Source organism: Pezoporus flaviventris, unplaced genomic scaffold (assembly GCF_033815535.1).
Source record: "Pezoporus flaviventris isolate CSIRO_AGI_PZ_B2104156 unplaced genomic scaffold, CSIRO_AGI_Pfla_v1 ptg000073l, whole genome shotgun sequence".
NCBI classification, from domain to species: domain Eukaryota; kingdom Metazoa; phylum Chordata; class Aves; order Psittaciformes; family Psittacidae; genus Pezoporus; species Pezoporus flaviventris.
Window position 1 is genome coordinate 4,673,994 of NW_026892621.1, and position 27,713 is coordinate 4,701,706.

The 27,713-nt window shown below is 43.9% G+C and overlaps 1 protein-coding gene across 5 annotated transcripts in view; it reads right to left on the minus strand.

Moving 5' to 3' along the window:
• IQSEC1 (IQ motif and Sec7 domain ArfGEF 1) overlaps positions 1-27,713 on the minus strand; it is a 339,541-nt gene that overhangs the window by 238,197 nt on the left and 73,631 nt on the right. The gene's annotated exons all lie outside the window — the stretch shown is intronic.

Consider the following 27,713-nt stretch of genomic DNA (forward strand, 5'->3'; position numbering starts at 1 on the left):
CAACCGAGTGAAAAACACATCTCCTCCCTTGCAGGAGGTTGGTAGCTGAAGGCGAATCACTCAATGTTAAGGGGTTTTGTATACTGCAATCTAAAAAATCAGAGTTTAGATTGCTAGAACTTTTTGCCTGGTTTGTTCTTCAGCTTCAAAACTACTACTTCGGTGTATTAAGCTTGGGCAATAGTGCACAGGACCAAAGCAAGCTGGTAACACAACAGGACTGCACAGCCCCAGCCCCCTGTAATGTAAAAGTGATGCACTGCCAGCGTCAGAGCTACTTGAAATACCTCAGAATCACCGAGCCTCATTCTTCACGGTGTGGAGCACTGCAGCCCCTCTTCTGTTAACCTGGAAGATTCATGACAGTGGGATTTATAATGCTCAGCTCCCCAATATCAAGGCGCTTTATTCACCATAGTAAGCAATGTGGGAGCTGCTTAACACCCAACAGCAGCAGCACAGAACAATTTCGGGGAGTTGAAGACAATTTCTGTATTTAATTGAAGAACTACCTATGCAGCTGAGAAGGTGCAATTGCAAAAGATCAATAGTGAATTTTGCAGCATCTCTTCTGTGAAAAACAAGATGGCATTTTCAAAGACTAGCAATAGTTATATTTAATGTAGGAGGCAAAAATAGGTTTTTCCATGATTTCTACATTCAGTTCCAAGTGATACCCATTATAAGAACATCATTTTTACGCATTAACATTGAGCTACCCAGAAATAAAAGCCTACTTTTGAACAGAAGAGACAACAAAAGTCATGTGGAGACCTCATAGCAGCCTTCCAGTATCTGAAGGGGGGCTATAGGGATGCTGGGGATGGACTCTTCATTAGGGACTGTAGTGACAGGACAAGGGGTAACGGGTTAAAACTTAAACAGGGGAAGTTTAGATTGGATATAAGGAAGAAGTTCTTTATTGTAAGGGTGCTGAGGCACTGGAATGGGTTGCCCAGGGAAGTTGTGAATGCTCCACCCCTGGTGGTGTTCAAGGCCAGGTTGGACAGAGCCTTGGGTGAGATGGTTTAGTGTGAGGTGTCCCTGCCTATGGCAGGGGGGTTGGAACTTGATGATCTTAAGGTCCTTTCCAACCCTAACTATTTTATGATTCTATGTCTTACTAAAACCTAAGTCTGGTTTTGCCTTGTCCACATATAAATACCACCTGAATAAAACCTCAACTTGCTTTTACTCTAGTGCATAGTTACAAACAACTTATTCCAGTAACATCTTTTACAGTCTGAGCTGTACCACAGCAGCTTCCAGGGTTGTTCTTTATCTTATGACACAACTGAAATCTGCACTTCCCCTGTGGCTGGATGTGATACAGGGAAATAATTCTGTTGCAAAGTCTCTTTGTTCCTGGAGCTCTGAAACGTTAAAGCTGCACCTCAGGAAGTGACTTGACTTGATGGAGAACTGCTTCTCGAAAGACTTACTTGGAACTCAGAACAGCCTTGACGTTATGCTAGTAAAATCTCTATTATAATAAAGGTTAAACCTCATTATCATGCCATAAGGTAAGGTCCACATCGTGCTCCATGCACAGCAGATCCCATAAAACACCCCACCACCACTTAGCCCTGTGGTAACAAGAGAGGCCTGAAGCCTTAACACCGTGTTCAAAACAGCTTTTATAAGTGTCTGCCCCACCAATTGCACACAAAGAGATGTCACGTACAGGAAAAGATTGCACTGGTACCACATTCAACATCACTGTGCTCATTTTCAGAGGAATTCTCTCTTCTGCTTTAAGTCTATAGACCAATCTTCCTCCTGCGTCTAAATGTAAGCAGCAGCGCTGCAGCAGCTCAAGTGTTAACACATAAATACAGGCTGTTTCCCTTAAATATGTACTTAGCTTGTTTTCAAGACAACTGAATTTTTCAGACGAACGTATCAGCTGAAGAGAGCAAATATTTGAATGGCGTTCAGTGTGAAAAATGATGACTAACAGAACAAAATGGTGCAATTTCAAGAGCTCTACTTTATAATCATCATTTGGAGCAGAGTAGGGAACAGTGCTACAAGCAGCGGGGGTATAAAGCCAGCAGTTCCTGCAATCAACTTGTGTTTCTTTACAGAGATTCTGTAGCTTCACAGAGCTGACAAATTTTTAAATCACCCTGCCTCTTTGAAAAAATACATCCCATATTACTGCTGCACTGCTGGGTCTCTAGCTGCGTGTGCAGCGCTGCTGTTCAGCTCCGCAGACCTGCATCTATTTCCTGCTAGTTAGCTGGGTTTAGCACAGTACCCATTGGAGATGACCAGTGTTGATAGTTACTTCTACTCCTAGATCCCAGTACAACGACAGAAAGCTCTTCTCTCCCCACTGCTTCTTCTCAGAGACATACCCTGCTGCAAGAAAACACTGCCCCAGTCTGGAGCTGCAGTCACCATCAACCCCATGGCTTCCATCTGGGGCACCCTTCCTTTAGGGTTACCACAACAGCCAGTGAGACCATCCTCAATGGACAAATCCCAAGGCAATTCAAAACATGCTATCAACCTGTTGCAATAGGATGAGCAGTGATGGTTTGAAACTAAAAGAGGGAGATTCAGGCTGGATGTGAGGAAGAAATTGCTTTAAAAATGAGGTTGCTTAAAATGACCCAGGTTTCCCAGAGAAGTGATGGATGCTCCATCCCTGGAGACATTCAAGGCCAGGCAGGATGTGGTTCTGGGCAGCCTAATGTACTTGAAGATGTTCCTGCTCATTGTGGGGGGGTTGGACTAGATGAGCTTCGAAGGTCCCTTCCAACCCAAACTGTTCTGTGATTCTATGATCTATTGCAAAACATTTTGCATTCTCAGGTGACAACCCTAAGCAGAGCAGGTTTGCTAAAGGAGACAACACATGAGGACAGGCGCTGGCTTTCCCTGCATCCCAGTGCAACAGCTCTCTGCTTCCAGCACTGCAGGGTATAGGGAAAGACTTTCTCACATTGTCCAACATGTGCTTGCCTCAGATACAAACTGCACGAGACTGCTATGTTTTTTGTAATGCAGCATCAACTACTTCCCTAGATTTCATTTTCCCTACTGACAGCCAGGTATTACACCAGGAGTAGCGCTGCCATTACAACCACCAGGCATTAAGAGACATGAATAAAGACTGTATTGCTGAAGTGTAATTTCTACTCCTACAGAGTTCTTTATTAGGATCCTGTCAGAAACCATTCCTACCATGGCCAAGGTAATTGACTGCCCGACTGACCCTCAGCCTTGTGTAAATCTCTGCTCCATGCTGCACTCTATGGATATCAAACTTTAATGTACTGAAGAGAGCATGCAGACTTTAACAAAAGCAAGAGTGATTTGTGCTACCTGCAAACTGCAATCATAGCCTTAAAAACATTCCTTCCATCTCCACTAGGTGAAAAATCACAGCCAGGCAGTCAGCAGACTACTTATGCATAATTGAAGAACCTCATCTAGTTTCCACCAAGTCAACGAAAAATCTCCTACAAACCTTAATGCCACCTGAATTGTGCCACAGGGACCGAAGCACATGATTCCCGGCTCTTTGTACAAGATGAGCTTTGCAATGTAAGCTGAGCTATACTTGCTTTTCCTCTACCTTCACTCTTTGCCCAAATAAAATGAAATAAGAATTTAAAGCAAAAGTAGGAAAACAAAAGTAAACCCAAGCACTATGCAGCGCCAGGAGAAAAATCACTTCCGTGGACTATAGCTTCATATTCAAGTCACTGAGGTGCTCTGCATGACATAGCATGGCTTCTGGAGTGGAGCAGGGAGTTTTGGCCGGTCTGGGAGAGATGCCCCAGGCAGGAATGCTGCTTGGCACAGCACTGGCAGCTCCTCCAGTGAATCTGGGAAAAGGCAAAGATGTCTCTGCCACCCAGATCGCCCCAAATACAGACTTAGCCATCAGGCCTTGGGTTGCTTACTCTAATTAAAACAGACAAACCAACCCCCAATATCATGAGAAAAACCAAAGTCGGAAGCTTTTTTTGCCACAGTTACAGTATTAATTCCGAGGAGGAGGAGGAGGAGAGAGAGGAAGCAGAGCCATTTCTTGGCACCTGCTGTAAGGGGCAGTCAAGGCCCTTTTGTGGGCTGCAAATAGATCAAGCAAAACCAGAAAATTAGGAGCAAGGCAAAAACTGTCTTTATGCAGCTTAAAAGAGAGAGCGCTGTATTGCACAGCGCTGAGCCAGCCAGGGGCTGGTTCCAGCCTGACCCTTGCGCAGACAGCGTTCCCTGAGGGTCACTGGCTGCTAAGTGCCATGTTCCACTTCCACAGATACATTCTGAGCTCATGTAAATCACCAAAAGCTCTTATATCCCAAAGTTTCCAGTTTCCTATCAGTTCCTCATAACACAGTGTGTGGCATATGGGATAAATAAGGAATTTCCCACTTGAGGCACAAAGCTTTCTAGTTCAGGTAGGGCTAACAGGTCTTCTGTTCTCCGTTCCATGAATCCTAATTGGGAATTCCTTGATGTTTTTACCTCAGTGCTCTCTCCTGCCATTACAAACACGTTATGAAATCAAACGAAGCTTTTTAAACATTCTAGTCAGCAATGAAGTAAATTTGAGCTCCCTTTTGGTTTAAGCTAGTGCAGGAACACTTCAAAGCGGGTATTTTCTGCCTGGGGATGTTCTGTTCCCACACTGCGCTGCCCAGGTACTCAGCATGGCCACTTGACTTCCAGACCTCGAACATTTGCCAGGGTCCAGCCAGACTCCCTGCAGAGCTGACAGCTTTGAGAACGTACTTTTAAGGGCTCAGAAAGGGAAAAAGCTCAGGCCACTTTTCCTTGCTCTTGATGGGGTACACAGCCCTGGTGCACTTGCAGAGGCTTCACATACTGGCTTTCAAGAACAGCTGTCATATTGGGACTTGTATAAATAGGGCTTTCTTGGCTCTGTCTGAGGGGTAAGCTCAAATCAGCCCAAAGGTCCCTCAAGTATTTCAATGTGTCCTTGGATTTGGATTTCTCAGAAGTCTAAGGAAATCAGATCCCACATTAACACTTTACCTCTGCCCTCCTGTAACATATGTCTTGTGAAGCAGGAGCTGCTGCTTGGCCTAATTCCACTTTTTATAGCACTCTGTCCCACATCTCATTTGTGCAAGTTGTCAGTAGGGCTTCAAAAATTCCATCCAAAGAAGATATGCAGTATTTCACTTATTAAATTGTGTATTAAAGCGGAAGACTAAACCCTTTGGCCTCATGACACTCACAGGCCTGGAAATCTTACACTGTGCAATCAAATACATGCTTGTTTTCAAAATGAGCAACAAGTCTTACCCCCCCATCTCTCAATACTTGCATAATGTATTTTACCCTCATCAATCCAACTACAGGCAGAGATATCACATCTAGCTCACTTTTATGATGATACAGTGGTTTTAAAGGTAAACACATTGCAAGTACATCAGTGTTATGAGGCTCTTCCGCACTGCACTAAAAAGATTGAACCATACATCAGCCTCGTACCTCCATGCTCTTCGAAAGATCCCTCAAGCATGCAGATGACAGCTTCCCCCCTGTAGGAGATGGCTCATCACAGCCAGGACTGTTAGATGCCTGTTACTTTCAGTTGAAGTCAGCTCTTTCAAACTGCATGAGCTGCTCAAAAAGAAACCCGTACAAATGGTCTCCTTCCATCTCCACGACAACTGGGCAACAGTCTGCAGCCCAATTTGTGTGTGGCATGTGTGCATGAAGAGTAAATATGAAGTACCTGAAACCCATTTGACACGTCAGCTCCGGTACTGGCACCTTTCACCACCTATTCAGCATTTCAAAGCAGTTCTGACACTTTCAGGATGCATTTTTCAAAGCAGCAGAACACTATTTTCACAAGCAGCGGCTTGCGGACATTTCACCATGGCAGATATAAATGCATTTTCCTCTCCCAAAGCCAGCTACGTAACAGGACATCAACTGGCAGCATTAGTCTTGATGACTTTGATTTTGAGATGAGGAGAAATTATTCACAAAGAAGTCCTTGGTAAGTCAAACCATTGCTATGTACGTACGGTAGAGAGCTGTGCTTTAATAAGCAGCATAAGGAATACAAACGGATCTGCTTCCAGGTCCAAACAGCCCCCGGCTCCAGTTCCTGGCAAGCCACAGATTTATGCAGGCTTTGCAAAGCTGACCCCTTCCTTTGCAGCGGTCTGCAGCAGCCCTGCCACAACAAGGATTGCTCAGAATCAAATGAGAGCAGGCAAGCTCCCTGTTAAAAATGATTTACGAACATCTGAAATGCAGCTCTGTGCTTCAGGAACCAGCTCCGCGGCAGCAATGGCCATTTGATGACTTCTGCACATGAAGCAGTTAGTATTTGTTCTGAATCTCCAGCCTGCCATACCGGCCAGCTTCATAATTTGGTATTATTAATTAGCAACTATTACATAAAGTATGCAGAAACAGGCACAGATTTGAGTGTTTGGATAAGCCCCCTCTTCCCACAATGCAGGGAGGCAGAACTGTTCCATTATTCATCAGGAGGTGTTGAGAGAACGCGGTGTGTGTGTTATTTGATCAGGGTCTGCGAGCACTAAGTTTCTAAATATATTTTCAGTTCTATTTCTTGGGAAGTTGTTTCTATTTTCCTCCTGGCATAAAGCAACTGCGTGACGAGCTGCGACACAAGCACGCGGCCAGGGTCAGAAATGTGCCCACAAATAAGAGAAAGCTTTGAGCAATCGTAGTTCATTCAGTGGAGTCGCAGAAATCACAACCTTAAACAGAGAAAACCACCCTGCATTCAAACACACTCCCAAGAAAAGGGATCAAGTGCCATTCCCTGCCCCCTGACATGTGCTCTGGATGGATTTTTAGCAAAGAATGGCCACGTTCCCAAGTCAGTAAGTGCCTACGTGGAGTTTGACATGAACCGAGGATGAAGGAGGACGTGGGTAAGGAAGCAAAAGTAACTGTAAGCAAGATAAGAAGAAACTGGAATGTGCTAAGATACAAAACAGTGAACTGTTAGCAAGTTTTAAAGGTTAAGTTTCCACACGCTTATTTGATCAATTGTATACTAGTTGCTGAGTGCTGCAAGAATATGTATCAAAGCATAATACACTAAGCTATTGTATCTGGATCCATTTATAATACAGCAAGCTATTGTATATGTAGCCAATTATAATACAGCAAGCTATTGTAAGCAGATGCAGACGACAGTAGAAAAAGGATAGATGCTTTGTAATAAACGGCTTTGGTCTGATCACACTGATCTCTGACCGAGTCCATTTTTTCTGTGGCATCACAAGACTTCCTGAAATTATCCTTTGCCCTGGCAGGCCCAGAAGGTGCCTATATAATCTATACAGGGCAATACAGATAATCAATCTAGGACATTAGTTTGACATCAGAATAAACTCTGAAAGCCCTGGTTACCCTTCAATAGTTAAATATGGCACTTTTTATAAGCTAGAATGAGCTGTTCAGCCTGGAGAAGAGAAGGCTGCGTGGAGACCTCATAGCAGCCTTCCAGTATCTGAAGGAGGCCTATAGGGATGCTGGGGAGGGACTTTTCATTAGGGACTGTACTGACAGGACAAGGGGTAATGGGTTAAAACTTAAGCAGGGGAAGATTAGATTGGATATAAGGAGGAAATTCTTTCCTGTGAGGGTGATGAGGCACTGGAATGGGTTGCCCAGGGAGGTTGTGAATGCTCCATCCCTGGCGGTGTTCAAGACCAGGTTGGATGAAGCCTTGGGTGAGATGGTTTAGTGTGAGGTGCTCCTGCCCATGGCAGGGGGTTGGAACTGGATGATCTTAAGGTCATTTCCAACCCAAACCATTCTGTGATTCCATGGTTCTATGATCTCCTCAAGTAGTATTTTTGCATGCTGAAAAATTCTATGCTAATTTCTGCAAGTATTTTAACATAATTAGGAAAGTCAATCTCAGTTGCCATTACATGTATTATGACAGCACTTTGAAACACCCATCCATCGCCGGAAACTGAAGACACACAAGATAAAATACTGCCTTGATCAAGGTGGCACTGAAGGCCGAGGAAAGGGAGAGAAGGAACGTCTCCAGCGTTGAGAACAGGAGTAAATCAGGCAGTGGAGAGGAAGGATCTTTTCTCTGCCAGTAGCACTCAACCTCCAGCCCTCTGAGATGGGTTTCTAAAATCCTCAAGGCAATATTATCACTTCAGCTTCAGCCAAGCCACAGCAGAAAGGGGGCTTACCTTGTACTCCAGTTTCTTTCTTAAAACAAATGAACCCCCCCCAACACTGCTGGATAAATCAATACACTTTAACTCAAAAGCACTGCTGTGCTCCATAACAAACAGTCCAAGGTAACCATGGGCACACGCATTCAAGGAGAATTTACAGTAAGCAACCAGAGGTGCTTCTGAAGTTGCGCCTTGAAGAGCGGAACGTAACGAAGTCTGATTTACAAAGGCCTCTCCCAGGAACAAGCTGGAATTCTGACAGCTTAGCTGAGGTATTCTTTAGGAACAGAGACTGTTTCAAACGCAGAGAGAACCAGACACGTAGGATTTGCAGCCTGTAAACCCAGATGGCATGGTGCAGCTAATCACAGGATGCAAGCTCCAACTGCAAAGGGACAACAAGCTGCTGGCCGGGGGACAGCTCGGATCGGAAGAAACACTTTATAAAGCCCTATTACAGTGCTGCAAGACAATAACATACACATATGAAGTATATTTAACCCAGCCAAAACTGTGGACTCCTAGGGTTTTATAGGATGATCCTAAGGTTTGTTTTTGTAGGGACCCAAGGTCATTGCTTCCATTCCTTCTGTTCTGCAGGCCAATGTTCCTGTGGTTTGCAATGAGAACACAACGGCCCTCTGAGCCAGGCACTGCAGCAGCAGACACGTGGGAGAGCCTTCATTTTACATCTGTGTACACCCACAAGCAATCAGGAAAAGGAAGAATACAAAGAATAAAGGTGCTTCAAAGAAACAGAAATCCCAGCTTGTTTTTTCAAACCTCTCAATGAGTTAGACAATTTCTGAAGCTGTTTATGTGCCAGCTTAAACTAAATGAAGACATTGCAATGAATGAATTTTTGCTGCATAGTGCCTTTTTAAGAGTGAAGAACATCCATTATGAAACTATAAAAAGCAGCAAGAGCAAACTGTGCTCTGTTTATCTTGTCACTTGACACATCAAAATACCCACTTAGTGTCAGCATAACAGACAAAAGTGTCTACAAAAGCAGAATTTTGCTCTGTGATTGGAATACTTGCCCTTATTTCAATGACAAGCCTTGCTAATAGAAAAGCTCCTTAATTACATGCTATTCTTCTGTATTTGTGACACTGCCGACCGACAGTCACGTAATAAGAAAGGCTGGATTTGTGGATGGGACTTCAGATGCAGTTCAGTAAATATTTGGAGACAGCCTGCTTGTATTGGGCAGCGAGACTGCTAGACGCATTAAACATCAAATCCACACCATTTCCTGCGAGGCTATTTGGTCAATACTGTAGTGAGTGAGACACAGTTTACTGAATAACAACCACATTTTCGTCTTTCACATCATACCCACTTTCACGACCCTTACAACAGAGATGATTTATTACTTACAAAGATACCAAAATGCACAAAACCCTTCTCTTATCTCATGGTGTTTGTCATTATTTTGTACAGAAAATGGCACTTGGGAAGTTTTGAAGTCATGGGCGCTTTCTTTAACTACTGTTTGCCATTGGTGGGCTCCTAGTGAAGTTCTGTGGGACAGACTCAAAGAAGAGACAGCAGTCGAGCAGCTGCTTTGTCACCTCACAGGTCTCCCGAGGAGAGCCCCAGTTTCTCTCTGCTCTTCTCTGATCAGCCTCCAACACCTTCCTGATGCAGGATTAAGGCCATTTCTATTCCCAGAGGTGGGCTGCAGGACCTCATCGCTGCTCCACACAGCCTCTGCCCAGAGACACAGCTTCTGAGAGGTGCCAAAAGCCATCTCTGCTGAGGGATGGATGGAGCAGGGAGAAGCTGGAAAGGGAAAGCTGGGACTGGCAGCAGGTAGTTGATGCACAGGACGCTGCACTGCAACGAGGACACGCAGCCATGGGCTCTGCTCCAGGCAACGCTGCGGCCAGAACAGCCTTCTGGCCGTATTGAAACAACCGAGGAGGTTTACTTATTCCCAATCCACTCTTGTGGTGCATTTGTACAGGCAGCTTTGTAAGCACAGGGAAGTTTCAGGAATCCTAGTAAAACAATTCTGAGTTAAACTTGGCAGACTTAGTTAAAACAGGGGAAGTTTAGATTGGATATAAGGAGGAAATTCTTTCCTGTTAGGGTGGTGAGGCACTGGAATGGGTTGCCCAGGGAGGCTGTGAATGCTCCATCCCTGGCAATGTTCAAGACCAGGTTGGACAAGGCCTTGGGTGAGATGGTTTAGTGTGAGGTGTCCCTGCCCATGGCAGGGGGGTTGGAACTGGATGATCTTAAGGTCCTTTCCAACCCTAACGATTCTATGATTCTAAAATGCGCTTACCAGAATTTATTCTGCTGTATTCAGTATGACCATAGAATGCCAGACTGGTATGGGTTGGAAGCTCATCCAGCTCCAACTCCTACCACAGGCACGGACACCTCCCACTAGAGCAGCTTGCTCCAAGCCCCTGTGTCCAGCCTGGCCTTGAACACTGCCAGGGATGGGGCAGCCACAGCTTCTCTGGGCACCCTGTGCCAGCGCCTCAGCACCCTCACAGGGAAGAGCTTCTGCCTAAGAGCTCAGCTCAGTCTCCCCTCTGGCAGGTTAAAGCCATTCCCCTTGGCCTGTCCCTACAGGCCCTTCTAATCAAGTCAATGATTTGTAATCAGGTCCAAACCTTGTGATCAAGTTCAAGTTACTTGATGTCATTTGTCTGGCCAAGATCTATCAATGCACCAAGTTTATCATTTTCTGTAAGTTTGCTTTTTTCTGAATACTTTTCTAACTTACACCTTATACTATTTCATACTCTTATTCCTTAAGTATAGGTATCTTTCATTAATGTAGATATCAAGGTAATAGAAGGCTGCGTTACCTTCTTTCCAAATATTAATAAGAGACCTAGTCTAGATACATAGTTTTACAGTTGTACTCATTTAGTGCATACACACAAAACATACACACAAAACTTAGTGCTCCCCTTTTCTTTGTAATTCACAGCATTTCGTTTTGTCCAATCAGCTCTTCTGCTTACAATGGCAGTAATTTAATCACTTGGTTAAACTAAGTGATCAGTCAAATCTCAGCTGAATCAGATATATTCATGGCCCTAGTACAGGACAACCTTAGTCTTCTATGGCAGAACAAATCTTCAAGTAATTTAGCAATAGCTGAATAGATTCCTGTTTGGATTCACCCACAGGTTGGGGGACTAAGAAGAAATAAATTTCAAAGAACATGGGAATTCTTGCCCCATTCCTATTCTATTGAACTGTATAATAGCTTGTATCCCTATCATTACCACCACTTTGCCATCTCTAGTCCTAGATTTGCACCACCACATTATCATACCCACCAGACCCAGAGACCCAGACCCAGGCAAATGATTTCAGATTATATGCAATTCTGCTGCTTTGAAGCAATGACACTGGGAGGGTGGGAGAAGACGGGAACAAGGGACAAGGATTACAGACACTTACTGCTTAAAAATGATTGCCTTAAAAATCACCTCCAATCTTTGCTCACAATCTGTTCATCCCTGATTGCCAAAAGCAAATTAAGCTCTTAAAGATACTTTGGCTTTGATTGCAAGAGATTATCTGAACTACACTGTTAGAACTTGTTTATTTCTTTTTAATTGAAACACATAACCACAAAACCCCAACCACAAAGGAACAGGTTGCCCATAGAGGTGGTGGACGCCCCATCCCCGGAGACATTCAAGGCCAGGCTGGATGTGGTTCTGGGCAGCCTCACCTACTTGAAGATATCCCTGCTCGGGTTGAACTAGATGAGCTTTGAAGGTCCCATACAACCCAAAATGTTCAGTTATTCTGGTACGTAGCCATGCAGATATCTCCAGGGAAAGAAAGAGTCTTCCTCCAATAGGTGCCCTTAGCTCCAGGTAGCTGCAAGACCAAAGGAAGCCTCGTAACTGGTATCTCCAGTTTTGAAACCTATGAAGCTCTCGCTGGGAAGTGCTGCTCCTTTTTTACCTTTATCCAGAGGCTTGCAGTGCATGCCTGGTTCTACAGCCTGAGCTGCACAAGTGCCCTCTTCCCTCATACAGAAGGTAATTCTTCTCCCCATTTTTTCTCAGTTGTCTTACATTAAGGTGTTGCAAGCCATTCTTCATCAAAGACTTGGCTAATGAATGTTTAGCTTAAGTTACTGTCAGTTCTTTTGCTTCTGACTCAGGATAAACCCATTTGGAAAGGTTTGCATGCAAGACAACAACGGGAACAAAGGCAAGAGAAAAGCCGCTGCTTATAATAGAAAGTAATGAATAAGGTGCTACAGCAACTCTTCAAAGAAACATTCTGAATCTGGGAACAGACATAGATCTTTCCCCTGTTAAAACCAAAATCTTAACCCTTCAAACACTCCTGCTTCCCTTTCCTGGTCTGCCGAAGAGCAAATCCACACTACACCAGCTTGCAAAGAAAACCAAACCCAGTTTTAACCTGGATGTTTACCTCCAGTTCATTTAAGAATCAGTTAAGTGCACATGAAGTTTTAATGAGGAAAGGCACCGTGTGTCAGCTCCATCTGCTGCACAGCGACTGAAAGGTAAGAGCTGCAACTCAACTCTAATTTGGAAACTGGTACCTTAAGTTTCCCTCCCCCCTAAAACCCCATAAATGACAAGCTTATGTTTTCTAATGAGAATTATTTACAGGGCATGAAATTCATGCAGCCTTCACAGATGTTTGGCTATATCCTCCATCGGAATAATTCATTTGTTATGTCAATGATACAGGAAAATGGGAAGATGCTCAAGGCTGAGATCTAGCATCACTTTGAAAATTTACAGAAGGAAGAACGAGTTTAGTCAGAAAGAGCCCACGGAGACCAGTGCAGACTGGCCCCTTGCTTAGCTCTTAAATGGAAGAGGAAATTCCCTGCTTGTCATGTGTTACTTCTCACTACTGTTAGGAGAAAACACAACAAAACAATTGCCTAGCTTTTACCCTGTGTAATTCAGGCCAGAAATGAGAACGCCTCTCCTGCAGGTTTGGTTTAGGGCACTCTTCACACTTGCATCATTTTATCAGCTAATACTTTTCACTTGTAACTGGAGCTGACAATAGACCAGGTTTAAGAATCACATCCTCCTTTCTGAATAAGGAACCAGTAATTCATTTGTTTGCATTAAAGTTTCACTGCACCTTTTCATCCTCCTCCTGTTGTTCATTATCCATTGCCTAGTAACTTCCTACAACCTTTCAGGGCACAGACAGCAATTCTGCCACCAGCTAAGTGGAAAAAAAAATTAAAACTAGTCAGCCTTTATGATCCTTGTCTAATCCTAAGCCTTTTGTATTGCTCTATTTTGGCTAAGAAACAGCACCAGAATCTTTGTCTTCAAAGTGATAATTAAAATCCTCATTACTGAACCACATTAAAAGCCTCTATAAAAACCTCAGACTGGTAACGACTTATGTCAGGAATGAATGGTGAAAGATGTGCAATGTTAGCAGAAGAATAATAAGCCAGATACTACTCCTGTTTGTAGAGTAGGTGTGGAAGCATTTTCCTATTTGTTTTTATAAACAAGGAAGTTCATGTCACCCAATGTCACACCATGGGGTTTGGGATTTTTATGTTATGGTTTCAATGGTCAATGTAATTCAGAAGTGGGGTCACTCTTAGCAAAGCCTAAGATAAAGAGCTACTCGCTGAGCGTGGTCTGAGAACAGTGTTCAAGATACATTAGCACTGAAGGAGAGAATATATGCACTCGAGAACTGACATAGAACAGGAGAAAGGTCAGGCAGATACTACTGCACCTCTTAGATTAAGCCTGTCAGTCTGTTCTGTAACCTACCAGATGTCTCTAAAATGTAGATACAGTGGGTTGAAGTGAAGAGTTATCCTTGAACTTCACCTCTGGCTTCTTCAGCTTTCCTTGCTTAGCATATGTTCACTCTGCTTTTACTACAAAACTAATCCAAATAAAAAAGGAAAACACAGTAAGCCCCCACTCTCTTTGCCCACACAATCCCACCAACATAAACACATACATATGTTAGAATCTACTGAGGAGATCACACAGGATACCAAGACTATCCTTTCCAGTGATATGTGGAGTAATACATATTTAAATGCCTTAAGCACTCTCAAAGACTTCTTGGAGTCCCTTAAATATTTAAATCATAACATATATTTAATACTGTTATAGGACTGCTTTGCACAGGGTACTTTGAATCTGCAATCATATATCATAGAATCCCAGACTGGTTTGGGTTGGAAGGGACCTTAAAGCTCATTCAGCTCCAACCCCTGCCTCACAGGCAAGGACACCTTCCACTAGAGCAGCTTGCTCCAAGCCCCTGTGTCCAACCTGGCCTTGAACACTGCCAGGGATGGGGCAGCCACAGCTTCTCTGTACATATACACAATTTAGGGTTGTTTTTTTTTTAATTCAGTTTAAATCCTGAATGCTCATCACTCCAACCCACATCGCGTTTTGTGTTGCCTCAGAATGTCTACATTACTGGAATGCTGTTCCACCAAACCAAAGGAGAATTTGGTCTTCACTGAGTAGAAACCATATATTCTAACGTATTGTGATTTACTTCTTTAGGATTTTTCTAGGAAAGTTTGTGGTTATTATCAAGCTTACCCTGAAGGGAACAAGGACAAATACCATGATTATGCAAACCCCTGAGAATAATGAAGCAGCACTACGGAGCCAGAGCATAGATCCTGAGAACATGCAGCCTTTCTGGCTTATGCTATGAAAATAGCACTACTTTCTTATGGAAACCCAGACTTCCAAATATGTGCCCCTTATTTCTTCTCAACAAGACTGCAGTTAGAGAAACAGATTAGACCTACACATGCATTACATTAAGAATGTTTAAGCATCCCAAGGACTTTATCAGTAGAAAGCAGGTACATTTGCTACCCTGAAGCACTGAGAAATGACCCATCTGCAGAAGCCAAGACCTGGAAGACCTATCTATCTCCCACATGCTCAGCCTTTATAGATACAGAATGGATCACCACAAAGTAAGGGTCTTATACAGCAAGGGCAGGAGAGACAAAAGTGATTCTGACCATGTGAGGGCTGGAGCTACATCCAAGACAGAGACAGCTGTTTAAATAATGGACAGAGCAAAGAGCAACTCCCTCCTGCAGAACATTCTGTCACCACTGTAGGGCACACGAACAGCAAGAACATCCCGGGACAGAGCTGCTTCAGGCAATCAGTCCGACTCTAACAACATCTTCTACTCAGAACCTGGGCTCAGTGGCAGACACCAGAGGTTGTAGCAGCAAAGGCAGTGGCAAATCAGGGAGCAGGATGCTACCACTGGTCTCCCTTGAAGGATTTTCTTTTACAATATAATCTAGCAGAAATTCCGGACTCTCAAACTATGGCTCCATGGGACATTATGAAGCAATTTGAGCAAGTCTTGAAGCCAGAAATTACTGAAGTGGTCAGCCACTCAGCCTTGAAATTGGAGAGTCCTCTTTGGGTTCATCCAGAACACTTGGGCAGGCCATCCCTTGGTTTTCCAAATAGAATGCAAGAATAATGAAAAAACCTGGCAACCAGCTCATGGACAACTTGGTCATATTTACACAGTCCATCCATTAACCATGAGCATCCTTGCTCTGTTTGTTCAGCTTCCTCAGATTTCTTTTTTTCATCTAAAAAAATACTACAACAGAAGGACAAGTAGCTACTTAGTGCTGGTTCATATAGTAACTCTGCTTTCGGTCTGAGTAAGTTCTTTTAGTGAATTGCCCACTACACCAAGCCTTCGAGGAGAGCAACACTACTTCTTCCCAAGAGGACCCAGCAAATCTACCAGAGGTCAACTCTTCCTTCAGAATCCAAGGTCGGAAAAGAGACTTTTGCTTTGAGTTTCAAGGAAAGATTAATCTCAAAAAGCAGGTATAGACTGTTTCGAGTTTAAAGGCAGGGCTATTTATACTCTCATTTTAAATTGAGGGCTGTTTGACCAATTTGTCTTCAGCATCCCCACGAAAACAAACACACTGTGTTTCTCTCCCCTACAGTGTACACATCACTCAGTGATGACACCTTTTTTTCAGACACTTATGTGTTTCTCCGAGGTCTGTAAGTAAGGCTATTAAATGATTCCAATACCTAAATCCTGAAGGAAGCTGTGGAAAGCACTCCCTAAGGAGCTGCTGCGTGCAGAGCAGCCACGTCAGCTAACTTGCAATTACACGTTGGTGCTGCAGGACCACAAATAACCTGGGAGCTCATAGTGACAGCAAGCCCAGTTCTTGGAAGTCAAACACTTATTTACAACAGCCAAAGTGCAAGGTCAAAGCCATGCTCAAATATCCTGCCAGTGATATCTTGGTAGAATATAGTCCTCTGTAGCTGTGTGCCTGACAGGTCTATTGTCCCTTTTGCAGCGAGATGCCTTGGTCAGGAGCTGACGTCCGGCAGCACTTATCAAAGCAGCCCATTTCAAACCAGGCAGCAGGAAAAGATTATGAAAAAGAAGAAAAATAGAGAGCTGTGACATCTCAGCACGCCAAGCTTATCTCAGTATGTGCTCAGCACATATTAAATGACTGTGTGAACAGAAATCCTCATCTTTGTTGCAGACGGGAAACTTTCCTCAGTGTATGCATCAGAGCTGCAGGGGTTATTACAAAGCTCCTGATTTAAATGAGTTCTTGCTGGAGTTGTTATATTCGCTTGAGCACAAAGGGACTTTTTTGCCCCCAACTGAATAGTGGTAAATTATCTTAATTCATACATATGATTGATTTGCAGTATCTAGAAAGGAAGGATTTGATTGATTGAGTTGCAGATTCATTTTAACGTAAGTGATATGCTCCAGTCTTTACCACTTCTGCGGTTTGGAAGAGCAAATTAAGTTCGACTGTATAATGAACAAAACCACATGAAGAAACTGAAAGACTGGAGCTATCCAGAGAACATTCTGTAACAGCACTCTTAGAACACTTCAAAACATAATTCTTGAGTACATGACACATCACTTCTGCACCATGCACAGGACAGGCCGGAACAACACTTGACTAAACCCAGGAGCAGGTCTGTTAATATTTATCTTCAAAAGGATTTTTCTATTTGTTGTATGGGAAGCTTATGTAGTATTTAGTGCAGCTCCAATAGCTTTGCCTGCAGTCCTTGTTTCTGTGTACAGATATTGTTTCTTACACTAAAATTCAGCAGAGTAATCTTATTCCCCTGACAAAGTTAACTATTATAAATAAATTATAGGGGCATCCCAAGTAATGTCCTTGATTTAATCAACAAGAAGTTAAAGAGGCCAAATTGATGGCAGAAAATAGGCAAGAGGAACTGACAGGTATTTGAGATATGTTCAGCAGATAGGACTGTGGAATCAATATGGAATTTCAGCAAGTGAGGGCATCCATTACAGAGGCAAGTTCAAGTGCTTTACTTTCTCCTCTTCACCTCCCCAGAAGACAGCCAGTGACAGGGCGAAGCAAGGAGGCACAAAAGGTTAAAGCTTTCAATTAGTAATTTTTACTAAAGAAGTCACAGACACCCTCACAGCCTTCACTATGCTTTAATAACCAGAAGTATGCACAAAAGGCTTTCTTACTGCCTTTTGTTCATCTTTGAAGAAGAGATGAGATGGACAGCCCCATTTACAAATGAAGTTTGAACAAAAGTATCAATGCAATCATGTAATACAACAGTTGGTTGCTGCAGTTATCAAACCTGGTGATACATCTTGTTCTCCCAGTTGGCTCCTGCCTCTCTGTGACATCGGCAGCCACAGCAACCTGAGTTAGGACTAAAGAAGCAAAACATCCACAAAACTCAAAGACCTCCTGTGCCTCTACATCCACACTGCAGAACTCGAGGATGTCTGTACTGACACTGACACTTCACCAAGCTCAGTGTGGTTTTGGATGGTTGGCTCACCAGTCTGCCAGTGTGCAACAGGTTAAAAACCACAGTGCAGGCACAGCATTGCTCACACCCTCTGTCCTTTCCTGCCACCCTCTTTCCTGCAGGAAACTCATTATTTAGAAGAAATTACAGCTGGGATATCATTCCACAGCTGCCATAGGGGAGGAATTCTTCACCAATGCATTAAAAGTTCACTACATCCTAAATAGCAAAAAACCCCTAACAACTATTTTTTCCTTGCTCTTCATCAAGGAAAAGGTTTGTGTCTATAGTTCTATTAGTTAGACCATAGAAACAGTTGCCTTTGCTGCCCTTCATTTCAAGATACTCACAGAATTCCTGCCCAATTTGTTCACAGCTCATTTAAATCAACCCATCATTAACACTTCACTGATTAGAACTGCATTGACTACATCAAAATTGTCATTCTTTGTGATCTTGATGTCAAACAGCACCAGAACATACTCCAGGAGAGATACAGAGGGACTTAAAATTGAGCTGAAGCATGAAAGACATAGTAGTTAAGTCAACTGTTTTCCAGGCTATCTATACTGGTTATGCTGGGCATAATAGGTTGATACCAGCTATATACATAAATGACTTTTTTTTTGCCTTCTCTTTTGCTGTTAAAAGTCTTATGCCACCCTGTATGAGCACGTTAGTCTAAGACATCTCTTCTGCACAGCTACTTCAAGTTAGACTGCAAATACTTCAGAGATTTGTGTCCTATTTAAGTTTCATGAGCAGTATTAGTGCACCAACATCCGCATCAGGCAGGGAACACTGTCAGTGTTATATTCTCATGCCTCTGAAGAGAAGTGCACTGCCACAGGTTAGGAGCCTCTGAGACCTCTCTGAACAAGGAGAGAACTATTGAGCACCCCGCAAAATCATGACAAAACCTGACTTCTCTTCCTCCATAAAGCAGAGCAAGAGCTGCAGGAAAAAAACAACCACGACCACCCCAGCCATAAACACACACTGCCAACTACTCCAACTTACAACAGTTCCTAGGAGGCACTTTCATCACAAATGTGCTGTAGTCTTGATTCAAATTATTTATAACGCTGATCTTAGGATATTCATTTTTCGTCTGTACTGGGATAACCTAAAACCTTCTTTTTGTCTCTAGGCTTTTATTAACATATTATTCTGTTCTCAGATTCTCCAATACATAGTTTGCTTAATTCATTTACAATTGACTTACAATTGCACATACTGGAATACTTCCAAAAGTCTCATTAAAACAGCTGAGGAACCAGATATCTAACTCATGGTTAATTCCTACTCCAAGGATCGTTCTTGAGTAAAACTGAGGCATACAACTACATAGAATACAGATTAAAAAGGCACAATGGAAAAAAAGGCCTTTAAACTTATCAGTAGATTTTACCCATCTATATTTTGCTGCCTCTTTTCCTGTTGGCTAGAATCAGTCTAACCCTGCCTACTTGGTAAAGCAACGAGATCAGAAAGAAAAGCTAAGGAAGTTCTCTCTTTTATTTGGTGGTATGTTGTCAGTGTGCAGACTACAAGATAAAAATTGCTCCCTTGCATCTGAACCAAAGGTACTTGTGGCTTAAAGTCCTATCTATAGACGTCTTGCGAAATCTTTTGGAGGAAAATGATTATGTGCAAGGAAGCAGATGCTTTTTTTCCACCAACACAGAGAGACAAATCATTAACAGAACTCGCTGTGTCCTACTCATGATCCCAGCAGTTTGCATATACACATGGATTTCCAATAGCTAGTGAAGACTATTTTCAGTGTTCTGGAGAGAAAAGTATGCCAGTTAATTCTGTTCCTAAAGTCAGATTTCATTCCTGTCCTCACAGGACTACTGAATAGAATCACGTCATCCATTTAAAAGATTAAAACTAAAAGGAGAATAACTAGTTTCATACCCTCTCCTCTGGAACTTCCGCAGCAGCTATAGGAGCAGTGGTTCCCACTGTGCCACACTTCTGTTCTTTAAAAATGAAACCCCTCACATGGTTCTATGTAGAATCACAGAATCAACCAGGTTGGATCAAGCCCAACCATTGCCCAGCACTGCCAAGGCCACCACTAACCCACGGCACTGAGGGTCTCATCTCCACGCTGTGTGAACTCTCGCAGGGACGGTGACTGCAGCCCTGCCCCGGGCAGCCTGTTCCAATGCCTGAGCACCCTCTGGGGCAGGAATTGTTCCTCAGCTCCATCTAAACCTGCCCTGGTGCAGCTTGAGGCCGTTCCCTCTTGTCCCATCCCTTGTTCCTTGGGAGCAGAGCCCAGCCTCTCCTGGCTCCATCCTCCTGTCAGGCACTTGTAGGGAGCGATCAGGTCCCCCCTGAGACTTCTCTTCTCAAGCCTGAACCCCCCAAGTGCCTCAGCCGTTCCTCACCACACTTGTGCTCCAGGCCCTGCACCAGCTCCGTTGACAGCCTATATGCAAGTGAAGAAGTGCTCACCCCAGCCTACAGCACAGACCGGGGAGGGCTTTGTGACACAAGGGAACACACATTCCATGTTCTTCTGGAATACAGCATAACGGGAAGCCAGAAAGCAACTTCATGTAGTATAAGCTGCATATCAGGATGTCTGCATCTCACTAGAACACTGGATCATTTAGGGAAAAGTCTTATTCTCCCAACAAACAGCTAATGGATGTGCTAAATTCTACTCACAACACACACTACTCCTGCTTGTCTCAACTGCAGCGAGGGCAAAGAAACAAGAATTCAACTGGAGAATTACAAGCTGTTCAGCAGATGCTCCTGAACCAGCCTTAACCAAAGCCCTTGAAGAAGAGTATGAACCACACAACGCATAAGATATTCTACATTTTTTCCTTTTGGATACTCTTTCTATCCCCTATATTTAGCCAGTTTTCTATGGAGATTTTAATGAAAAGCAAAGCAGCTGAGATGGAATGGCAGAATCATGAAGGGAATTCAGACTACTTCATCTACACAAAAGAGAACTTCTGTGGCTCTGCAAGCACTCAGCATCCTGAATGAAGTTGTGCACACACGCTGCTCGTTAAGCACGCCTTATCTTACACAGCGACCATAGGGACTGCTCCTGAACAACAACTACTCCGGCAGCAACTGGGTCTAAAAAGTAGTTGCACTGAATTAATGTGAGAGCGCTTACAAAGCTTTGTCTTTTTGAGACTGCAATTTCAACAACTGCCAGCCTGTCACGAACCCTCGATTGAGCACCATCAGCACTTCACAACTCCCAGAAATTACAGCTGCCGGTTTCCAATGGAAATCACTTCAGACAAAATGCTTGCATGTGCTGGTTCGTCCACCTGGACGGCATCTGATTTTAGCAAGACTTGGTTCTACTTTTCTGCAGTAAGATCAGAATCTCAGTAATTCAGAAGTCACAATGCTGGTATAATGTATTACCTCAAGCAGAACGCTCATTACATTGCAAACAGAAGCCTCCCTGTGTTTACACAACTACTGCAAAAGAAATAAAACTCAGCCCTTTTCCCTTTAATTCCCCTACCAGTGCAGTGCCATGGTAGCTCCTTGACAAATGAGTCTAAGGAAACAGTATTAAGGGGGGGAAACCAGTTAGATTAGTTCACAGAGAGTAATGTGCCTGGCAAGTCAGAGATGCTTTTGCAACACTCAGACCAATTGGTAAGTTATACACACAACCTTTCTGGAAAATCAGAAGGTTTTAAAACTCCTCAAATTGGGTACGTAAAAAACGAATGAAGGGACTCTGTATCACGAGGAAATCTTGAAGGTCCTGTTCCGGTTTATGATCAGTTTCCATAATCCCTTTCCCCAAAATCAAGTGCCTAAAATGCCACTACTGCCACAGCCAAGTTATTTTGTTAGGCTGAACGCAATTACAGTTGAGGAAAAAGCTTTGCTACTGTGAGTTCATGCCACTTAAAAGGAACATCAAGGGAAACATTTATGAAAGCTATATTACAGAGCTCAAATAATGACTCCCTGTCAGCTAATGTTCTGCTCTCTGTAACCATTCAGGATCTCTGATGAAGTGCAGGAAGAACAGGGTAGAGGGTGCAAGCCATAGGGTGGTTTCAGATGTATTAGTGCACTAAAACAGCGATGCAAAACTCACGCTAACCCGGCTGCATGAAGCAGTATCACCTTCTCCTCTCCCAACTTGACAAGTGCCTTGCAAATGCCGTCCAAACCTCCATTTGTCCACTTCCCTTCTCCAAGATGCTCCTGACTTTTCTCAGAGGGTTGATGGGGAAAGGCTGCCATGAACCACTGACTTGTGCTGCTGAAGCTACAGCGGCTGTGAGGTGGTGGATGCCCCATGCCTGGAGACATTCAAGGCCAGGCTGGATGTGGTTCTGGGCAACCTGATCTAGTTGAAGATGTCCCTGCTCATTGAATGGGGTTGGACTGGATGAGCTTTGAAGGTCCTTCCAACCTGAACTATTCCATGATTCTATAACCTAGGAAAACTGCAAGTTGTTGCCTTCTTACGGAGACCAGCCTTACTGAAGCAATAGGGAAGAGAGCAAAAAAATCCTGTTGCATTATGAACCCTTTCACCATTAACAAAATTCCTGTTCACTTCGTATTGTAAAGGCATTCATACCCCACACATGTCACATAGCACTCCACCAAATTTTACTGTCAATTCACTTCAGCAGAACTGCCACCAATAGCAAAGTGGTGAATGGTGTTTAGTCTGCATAGTTCAGAGTTTACCTACTTCTACTACCTAGCAAAAAACCACCACAGTCTTTGCCACTGAACTTTACACACTGAGAAAAACCACACACTGAGACTCTTCTTCTAGTTCGGCTGGATTATTTAGCTGCTGTTTTCTCCATAGCTAGTTCTTTAACTGCCTGTTCTTCTTCTTTGTTAACTAAGCTCCAGGCTCCTCCCTCTTTCACTGCATATTCCTGAAGTTATATGGGTATTCACAGAACACCTGGGGTTTTGGCAGCAGCTCTGGCACCCTTCAGTGCAGGAGCCACGAGAACACACTGCCTTATGAGTACTGTTACTTACAGCTTACCCCATGTTATACTTTGTTTCTCCTTGTTAATGAACCAACTAGCAAGAAACAGAAGCCTGAAGGGGACAGATGAATTCCAGTGGGTTGGCTGAAAGGGGTGTTTGCACAGGATGGCTGCAGGACAGGATCCAAGAGGTGCTCTGTACTGCTGACAACCGACCAAAGCCCCAGCTGCAGCACAAGTATTACACCAGGAACGTCACAGAGCAGAGTGTTGAGTAGCTACAATCAACTCTAATGTAATTAATCTCTCCTATTTCACTGACAGAAAAGCATTAAAGGAATACCTAGGGAAATGGTTAATTAAAACTTGGGTCTTTAAGCCATTCATCCTACTATTAATCTTTTCAAAGAATAAAAACAGAAGAAGGAAAGCCAGAACTATTGTTTCTGGGCAGGTTTGAGAGGCTTGCTAGTGAAAGATGCTTAACGATCCTCTGAGTCGTTAAGAACATCATCTAGCTACCTGAACCTCGAACTAAAACCTTGAGACAACTGGGGAATGGCTTTAACCTGCCAGAGGGGAGACTGAGATGAGCTCTTGGGCAGAAGCTCTTCCCTGTGAGGGTGCTGAGGCGCTGGCACAGGGTGCCCAGAGAAGCTGTGGCTGCCCCATCCCTGGCAGTGTTCAAGGCCAGGTTGGACACAGGGGCTTGGAGCAAGCTGCTCCAGTGGAAGGGGTCCCTGCCCGTGGCAGGGGTTGGAGCTGGGTGAGCTTTAAGAGCCCTTCCAACCCAAACCAGTCTGGGATCCTATGATAGATTATACCACATATACACATTTTTATCTGTAACTGTCAGGTCATACACTAAATATTAAAATTCCTTGTAAAACAAATTACCTTTTCTACTGAGAACACGTAAATGAAGAGAGCTAATTGAAAAGGACCATCACACTGACAGCTCCTTAGCTCACCGTGTATCTGTTCATGACATCTGAGAATGCAGAACGCCATTTATCAATTTTAGATTTAACAAATACCTAGGCTTGGAAATTACATGGTATTCTCCAGAAGGAAACAATCCAAGTTTATTACAGCACAACAATATTATAAGCAGGAAGAATTTTAAGGGCTTGCACAAACCACGGGACAATTTGTTCTTTTTGACACAAGGAGAAAGCCAAAGGAAAAAAAAAAAAAATCAAGACAATTTTTAATTCTTTAGAATCACACAGATTTTTGTGCATCAATCTTGTCTCTGCATAGTCAGATTCACTGTTTCCTGCCTTTCAGAGTGCTGCAAAACATCTTTTGGATACATTTTCATTGTTATGACAGGCTATAAAGCTTGGAAATGAACCCACCACAGCAATAACTTTTGCAACTGAGCAATGGTATAACATTTTAGGGCATTCTAGGACTTGTATTGGATATTCCATTCCAGCACAAAGAAAGCCAGCTATGCCAATACAAGCCTCTTGGTCACAAGTCTGATTACAATCACTCAACTGCAAGAGGCTGAACTGAAGCCAAGGATTCCCAATCCCAGGCATACAGGCACATCTGACTCCGATGGCCTGCCAAAGCCCACAGCACATCACAGCTTGGGTGGAGAGGGAAAGACAGGGACAAAAGAAAGAAAAATCCCACAGGATGCATGTATTTGACTGCCCTTTTGCATCTTAAATCTTCTATTTACTGCTCAGAGGAAACTTCTAAAAGGTCCCACCTGGAAGAAGTTAGAAGTTTAATGAGGATGAGAGCAGTGCAGGTGTGACAAGGGTGTAAGGAGCAAAAAGAGAAGGATGAATTCAGTTCCGAGCAGACATACCCCATCCCTGGCAGTGTTCAAGACCAGGCTGGACACAGGGGCTTGGAGCAAGCTGCTCTAGTGGAAGGTGTCTCTGCCTGTGGCAGGGGCTGGAATTGGATGAGTTTTAAGGTCCTTTCCAACCCAAATCAGTCTAGGATTCTACTGTGCAAGTCAGTGCCCATGTCAGTGCAGGATATTGGCTCTGACCCACACTGAATTCACCAGACCGAGCTGCATCTTCTCAAGCTGCATTCTCTCTGCATCTTCCAGAAACACAAACACATAAGTTATTGCACTGGTTCATCTGGTACCCATGTAGCACTGAAGGTGAGAGAAAGATCTTGCTTATACATAACAAGCCGGTAAGCTTGCAGGGTACAGGTTTGCAGTGACACTCCACCTCCCATCCATCTGATCTCAAAACAATCTTCTTGCAGAAAGGTGGCAAAACATAAAAGGTTGCATCTTGGGATCTATTTAGCATGATCCTTTCATATTGAGTGTTAATGCCAGTGACAGTCACTACACTCCTAACAAACGCTTTTGCTTATTAACCACAGACCTGAGCCCTTAACTAATTTCACTCAATGTAGTATCTGTCCAGTTAATGCTGAGGCAGTGCATTTTATTCCTGGCTTCTCACCTGCTTGCAGTTCCTTGTGTACTTTATTTCATTAACTCAACAATTTGGCAGAAGACGCTGGCATAACAGTCAGCACAGTGATTTGCTGGTGTTTTGCTGATATTTCTGTGAGCAGGTTTGATGATTTCTTCTCCTCAGTTTCAGCACTACCCCCTGGCCTGACCTTATCATCTCAGTTGAGGTGATTACATTTCATTTGTCAGAAATAGAGGAAAACAGGATGAAGCAAATTAGGCACGCTGTAAAGAAGATACCCAGACACAGATACAGAGCTAAGCGGCTTGCGCCCAAAAGCTGACCAGAATTTTAAGCAGGCAGAAACACAAAAGCACACCTCAGTGACACTTCCCCTCTGCTCTGAGGAAGCACAGTTTAAGAGGGAAGATAGAAGACTTGGGCTGAAAGAACATTTCCGAAGTACAGCTCTGCCTTCTGCTCGCGTTGCCTGCTAGCGCAGTCACTTGTTAGCCTAATTTTAGGCCATTGCGAAAGTCTGACCTGTCTTGGAGTAACTCGAGTTCATGCTGAATAACACAATTAATTCAGTGAGCAGCCTCAAACCAGATGATATCAGTGCTCCCAGACTCATGCTGATTGCCTGCAGATAGAGAAAACACGGTGCTGATTTTCACCTCAACCTTGCAGCCTACACACAGGAGAAACATGCTCCGTGCAGCACTACTGGTTTCTATACTCACCAGGCGTGAGCAGACCCTTCCTCTGAGGTGTGGAATTGATCTGGCAGGACAAAGTGACATTATTCCACCAGTGCTGCAGCCCAGTCCCTGAGCCTGCCAGTCAAACACCACATACCCCCCTGCAATGAAACAATCCTAGATGATGAAGGTGCATGCTAGGAGCAAGGGCTAGAGCTCTGTCAACATTTAGCTTTCAGGCAGCACCCAAACCAGATCTGAAGTAACTGGCTTTCAGCTGTGCTCACACACTACTTAAGTATCTCAAAACACAGTCTGTAACGGGTGAACTCAACTCTTACCAGAGCACATCAGTGATGCCACACACATATGAGGCTGACCCCTCATGTGGTCAAACAAATCCTGCCAGAGATTCAGCATGTCCAAACAAGAATGACTATCAGAGGTTGAAATGTGACTGCAATTACAGTTCTCTCAATTCACGTGCTAATGGGCTTATTTTTGCTTTACAGTAGTCCATCAGCATTAGTCCTTCCACAGCTTACCAGCATACTGGCAACCCTGCTGGGAGTTAAAACCCAAGGAATAAAGCACAGGCAGCTCATCACAATCAGAACTACAGCAGCTTGTGATGTTGTACAGGTCAGTTGCTATTAAAACATGCTCTCAACCTCCCCTCAACCTCAGGTCAATATCACACTTTCATTTCTCTTGTAAGAAAAATCATTTTGGATGATAGAATGATAGAACAGTTAGGGTTGGAAAGGACCTTAAGATCATCCAGTTCCAACCCCCCTGCCATGGGCAGGGACACCTCACACTAAACCATCTCACCCAAGGCTCTGTCCAACCTGGCCTTGAACACTGCCAGGGATGGAGCATTCACAACCTCCCTGGGCAACCCATTCCAGTGCCTCAGGAAAGAACTTCCTTCTTATATCCAACCTGAACGTCCCCTGTTTCAGTTTTAACCCGTTACCCCCTGTCCTGTCACTACAGTCCCTAATGAAGAGTCCCTCCCCAGCATCCCTATAGGCCCCCTTCAGATACTGGAAGGCTGCTATGAGGTCTCCACGCAGCCTTCTCTTCTCCAGGCTGAACAGCCCCAACTTTCTCAGCCTGTCTTCATACAGGAGGTGCTCCAGCCCCTGATCATCCTCGTGGCCTCCTCTGGACTTGTTCCAACAGTTCCATGTCCTTTTTATGTTGAGGACACCAGAACTGCACACAATGCTCCAGGTGAGGTCTCACAAGAGTAGAGCAGAGGGGCAGGATCACCTACTTCGACCTGCTGGTCACGCTCCTTTTGATGCAGCCCAGGATACGGTTGCTTTCTGGGCTGCGAGCGCACACTGAAGCCGGCTCATGTTCATTTTCTCAAAGACCAACACCCTTAAGTCCCTCTCCGCAGGGCTGCTCTGAATCTCTTCTTGGATTACTTCCTACATGCAGGTTTTTCTGCCATCAGATTGGTTATTCTGCAATTCACCTGTTTTGCAGAGAGTCTGCATACCTGTGGCTATGAACTGCATTCTTAACTCTGCAAGTGAAGGTTCTGGCTTTGTTGATGGTGGATTGTTTGTTTCTTGTTTTTAACGCAATAAAATGC